The sequence below is a fragment of the Corvus hawaiiensis genome, chromosome 30 (genome assembly GCF_020740725.1).
Source record: "Corvus hawaiiensis isolate bCorHaw1 chromosome 30, bCorHaw1.pri.cur, whole genome shotgun sequence".
In the NCBI taxonomy this organism is placed as follows: domain Eukaryota; kingdom Metazoa; phylum Chordata; class Aves; order Passeriformes; family Corvidae; genus Corvus; species Corvus hawaiiensis.
The window spans coordinates 2,013,351-2,019,350 of NC_063242.1; positions in this window are offsets into that span (position 1 = coordinate 2,013,351).

The following is a 6,000-nucleotide window of genomic DNA, read 5'->3' on the forward strand; positions in this document are numbered from 1 at the left end:
GTGTAGCACCAATGTGCTTGAAGGAAAATGGATAAGCGGGTGATCAAGGCACTTGGTTGCAGGAAAATTAGCACTGATGAGACTACCTGAGTAAGTACTCACGATCATGAACAAAGGATTGCAAAATTTAGCCTGAAGTTTGTAAACACACACCAAAGAACAATTACCAGCCTAATCCCTGACAAAAGAAACACGAGGAAGATAAAAATATTAATGTAAATGTTGCATTAAAAAATTAATTAATTATGATATTAAAAGATAAATGTTAAAATATAAGATAATATTTTGTTAATTACATACTAAGTGTAGTTATTACTCAATTTAAAAGGGCTGTAATACAAGATGCTCTACTACAATGGAACTACTGTAAAGTTATTACTCAACTTCATTAAGGGAGGAAGAATTAAGTCCTATCAAAATCATGGGCATAAAGAAAGGAAATGTAAGCTTAAACATAGCATTATTGACAAAAAATATATCTATTGCAGTTCCATGGAAAATTGTATATTAGGGAAAAAGATCAATCAAAATCTTGAAAGTTCAACATTAGATTTGCCATAATTAAATCTTTTACTGTGGCTTATAATATTCTTCAAAGGTAAATGTAATCATTCAGTTAGCTTTTAAGAAGATTGTACTTTGCCATCACACATATGGGCACAGACTCTGTTGTCAATTGTTGCCAGTAAAGCGTAGAAAAGTTTTCAGTGTTGTTGGATACAAGGACAGAAATGTTTTTATCTAAACAGTTCAGTTTATATAGATTAATGAAGTCTTTTGGCAAGTGTAATTGTCAAATTTATGTGGAAATGTATCTTTCCAAGGTGCTCCATTTTGTGAGGATAAGAGCTGCAGTATAGAAGCACATTTCTCTAGTGGTTTATTACATTATCCAATAATTTTCTCATATAGAAACCATAGCTCTCTAGATACCTTAACCACAGAGTGAATTTTGATGTTGATGTGAGGTCTGTGAATGAACAGTTCTGGTTTACTCCAGACATCCAAAAAGAACCTTTTAAGTAAATTTAAATTGATAATAAATACCTTTATTTATTACAAATAAAATTCCAAATTTTCATGAAATATCCTTCAAACTTATAAAACATCCAATACCTCATCTGAGAGAAAGACAAAATATTGAAATGGCAGAATGTCTATTAAGGTATGAATTCAACATATCAACTTTGACTGATATCTATGTTTAATTGATATTTTATTAGTTAAAATTAGTACTTAGCTGAAGATAGTTTTTTAAGAAAAAATTTAATTCTGGTTTCAATATTTTCATCTCAGTATTTGCTTTCATTATTGATTTTTTTTCATTGCAAAGATGTTGAAGAATTGCTCGTGGTAAGACTATTCCAAAAATAGTTCCACTTATTTTGGCTAAGCTGTATATTTTTTGGAATAACAACAGGTTTGGAAAGAGCAGCACTTAATCATGACGTATTTTCCTATATTTTAAAGGAACAGAGATTAGACATTTTCCCCAATTATTTGATTTTCCAAGAATCAGGGCTTCCACAAACAATTGTACTAAACATCCAGTACTTCTACTAAACATCCAGTTTGAGTATGTGATGGAGGTTAGGTATGGGTTTGTCAAACCTGGGAAATGTGTGATTGCTAAGAGAATACATGAAGGCATCTGGAGATATTTTCAGGTTAAAAGTCTTATGTGTTGTGGAGCTTATGAAATGCAGAATTCACTACTACTTAGCAAGGGTTTGAAGCAAAAAAACCAATTTTTTTCCTCATATAATTCGTTTAAAATTATTCTTGTGGCCTTAGATTGCTTTGTAGGCTGAATTAAGGTTTTAAAGTGGTATCTAGTCACCGTTTTTTAACATGGTAAACAATTTAAAGTATTTAAGTCTTTCCATACAAACTTTTCTTTCATTGTGTGGGTGGGTTTGTTTATCATTTTCAAGCATCTCTAATACATCTTCCTCCTATGGAAATGTATATATATTCTATATATTCTGCATATAATCTATGTATTCTGGTGATTCCCTGTCAACATCATGTTTATCCTATCCAGAGGAGTCATTATTTCCTATTGCTGCTACTCTGCCAGGGTATTTAAATACCATCTTACCCTCTTTTGATACAGTGACACACTGATGGTGTTCACAATGGCCTTCTTTTTCTGCTAGAAAACCTAAATTTTTTCAAACCGTTCTGGAGGAAAACCTTTGTTCAGGTAGAAAATTCTTTTTAAAGCAGCATAGATGTCTGACTCCATGTTAAAACACATTTTTGCATGGGTGGACCAATGAGCTGAATATGTCCGCTCATCATCGAATAAGCTGAATCTCTGAATCACTGACTATGGTCTACTGCCTGCCAGTGCAAGCTGTATGTAAGGTTTATCCACACTTTTAATTTGTATTTCATTGCAGATGATAAAATATTGGTGAGAAATAATCCCTTAGAATCCCAGCTGAAGCATCCTACTTTGACTTCCATGCTGACAGGTAATTTTGGAATCCTTTTTTCCATCATGTTGCACCATTTAACGTTTGCTTTATTGAAGCTATACCATGCTAATTTTTTCCCGACTGTCGTGTGGTACTAATTCAAAACTCTTCCTAATTTCCACAGACATTCCACCTAAATGGTCATCTTTTACCAAACAATATTCTTACTCCTGTTAAAATTACAACAAACCCACTGGACATCATACATGCATAAGAACTATTCATAGGCTATAGAAGGTCACTCCAGTTCTCACAATATCACACTTATTTAATTCATTACTAGTATAAAAAAATTTTATAGGTTCAAATATATCTTTACAGTTGTACAGCACAGTAGTATTTTAAGAGTATGAAGCATTTGACAGCACCCAATAAAGGTAGAAATATGAACAGGGGTGGGTGACATCAAGTACTCCGCAGTACCTATACAGTAGTCTATTAAGGAGTCTATTTCCCTGAATTTGAACTGAGCAGGCTTTTCCTGTTTGTTGATACCTTTTATTTCCTGCACTTCCACCACAAATTTCGAGTTCTTTTAGTATGTGCATGTGATGCAATAGAATATAATATATAATATATAATATAAAATATATATCCTATAATGTAATGTATCTATAGGAGTTCTTTTTATTTGTCTATTCTCAATAGTAATGTATGAACTAACATTGATGTATGTTCTAGGTGATATTAAATCAACTCATTCTTATTACAAAGCCAGATTTTTCTTAAATTTATCAATGTGGTAATGCTGCCAAGCCATAACACTAAAGAGTTTGACAGTATAAATCAAGTCCCTTTATCTTCCAATCCATCAGTACATTTCTTTGCTTAAAATTTATTGCCCTGGCAGTTGCAAATATATGGGGGAAGCCAGCTACTGTAAAGATTTGCATCCCTAACATTTTTTTTCGGGATAAACAATGCAGAAAGAAATACTCTCAGAGAGAGAAACCAGTTACTTTTTTAGATCAGTTTACTTATCATTCTATTATTTAACTTTAATTTTACATATTTGATTTTTTTTTTTAACATTAATATTGGATATCAACTTCAACCAGCCTTTATTTCATTTTTAAAAGGACTATTCCAACCATAACTACCCTTATAATCTTCAGAAGAAACTCACCAAGATACTAGCCTGAGGATCTAAGGAAGAATGGGAAAACAGGATTGGGGATTAAGAAAGATGCATTTGCATAGCCTATGGCTATAATCTAGGTCTTTTTTTAGTAATTAATCAAAACAAGTTGGGAAGTTCTCAATACTGGATAATCAACAAGACAATTTTTGTATCTGAAACCTAATGGGGACCTCACTCTTTGTATTACTTGGAAAAGAAATTATTTCCTGCTTTTGGTGGCTAAGGCTCATTGTTGGATGCTTACAATTGGCTTGTGTGAGAATAAAACCAAACCCTCCATCTATATTCAATTAGTTGAATCTTAATTATTTGTACTGTAGAAGAAAATGCAGGCTTACCATTGTGCAATGTGTGATTGGGGTCTACAGAGGTACTACACAGGCACTGATTTTTCAGACTAATTAGGTGTTGCCACACCCATAATTTCAAGGCCAAGGTAATTTAGGACTTAAAGTTGGGCGAGAAAGCTATTATGCTCCATTGAAGTTTTCAGGATTGCAAAATAATTTAATTCAACAAATTGAGCTAATGACCTTTTTATTTTGTGCAAAAAGACCCCAAAGAAGAAACCCAACCTCCATCACACCATAGAGCCAACAGAGCCATATTCAAGTCTTCAAGCGCTGCTGTCCTTGAATGAGTCTAGAGCTGTGAAATTCATTTTCTTTCATCACAAGTAAGTACCCTAAACACCAGAGAGTTCATCATCTTGGGGTCAGGTTTACTCTGTATGTGTAAGTCATTTGTTTCAAACACATCACAACTCTGCCTCTAGTAAATGTGTCTCCTTCATCTATGGATTCCTATCACATCAGTTGCCTATGAGAACAGTCATACCCACCTCACAAAGGACCATGGTCTCGGGGTTGCTTAAGCAAGTGATGGAACATGATCTCCAGCTTTAAACATGCAAACACTCCCTGTCTCCAGAATTCACCCCAGCATGAGGAAACCTCTTGACAGAAAAAATCTGTTCCCACAGAGAATTCCCACTATTTTTCAAGAGATTACCAACCAAATCTACTTGGTAGGCCGTGTATAGATTAATTTTTCAGCAAGGAACAGGAGTGGGATTGTTTCAGAAGAGAATGAGCCAGGAGCTGGGGTGACAGTAGTATGGGCAGGGCAGTGGCCCCACCTGTGTGGCGTAGTCCCCCAAGATCTGAGCACAGCATGTAGAGTAAATTTTTGATGAAAGGGTACAAAAACTGATAGCATAGAGTTTATTTTGACAGTGGAAATAGTGGTGATGCTCATTTTTTAATTAAAAAAATTAGTGATTATAGCTGTGAAGAGATAACAAAAAAATATGCTTTCATATGTTTGGAATGACAGTTACTTGTCATATTTTAACCATCTGCCCAAAACTCAAGTAACTTGTAGAGGTTTGTCACACTACGTAGACAAGTGTGTTTCTGCTTGACCTTCTGTTTGTGTTCTGTTGCCGCTGATAGTTTATCCAGTGCTTCCTATTTATCTTGCAATTTAATTTTGATTACAGACTTTAGTTTGCAACTATAATTTGTAGAAAGAGAAAATCCACTGGGCCAGTAAGTCGTACCACTCTGCAGGAACTGCTGACAAAAGTTTGGATATTGTTACCCAGATAACATATCATGGTTATTGGTGGAGGGAGCTATACCAAGTGCCTTTCATTATTATGAGTTCTACCACTGACGTGCTGCTTACAGAGATATATTTCAAGCAAATATTAAAAAAAAATCATGAAAGATGGACTCTATAGCCTCCAGCATATAGTAGGAGAATAGTTAGAGTGTGAATAAAGACACATGCAAATGAAAACAGGCTCTGAATCCAATTCCAGCTCAGAGGCATCTAAGTTTAACAGATAAATCTTCCCCCTCACTACTGGTTTTAAAAGTCTCCTTAATTTTCCTTTCAGAACTTTTCTATAATTAATAAGATTGTTCTCACAGTTATTCTGGTTTATGTATATTCTGGTTTATGTATATTTTCTTTCTCTGGCTCTGATTTAAAGTGTTTCCATAACAGAAGAAAAATACTTATTGTCTTTAGGGAGTGTTGATCTCATTTACCATGGCAATTTAATTTTTCTCTATTGTATTTTACTTCCTCTTTGGTGGCCATTGCCTAGCCTAGAAAGTTTCATTGCTCATTAAAATTATCCTCATATTTACATGCCTCTAAATACTTTCACATGCAGTTTTTTGCCCTTTCTAGAGTGAAATCTAGTGACGTTTCAAGACTTTTTTTTCCTTAAGTATGCAAAAAACTTTCAGAAAAGAAAATTGATTGCATAATAGTTTTTAATACTTCATTAGAGAACGTTGGCTGCTTCAGAGTTAAAACTTAGAGTGGCACTGGTTTTAACTAGAACATGCTTTGCAGTTAAGC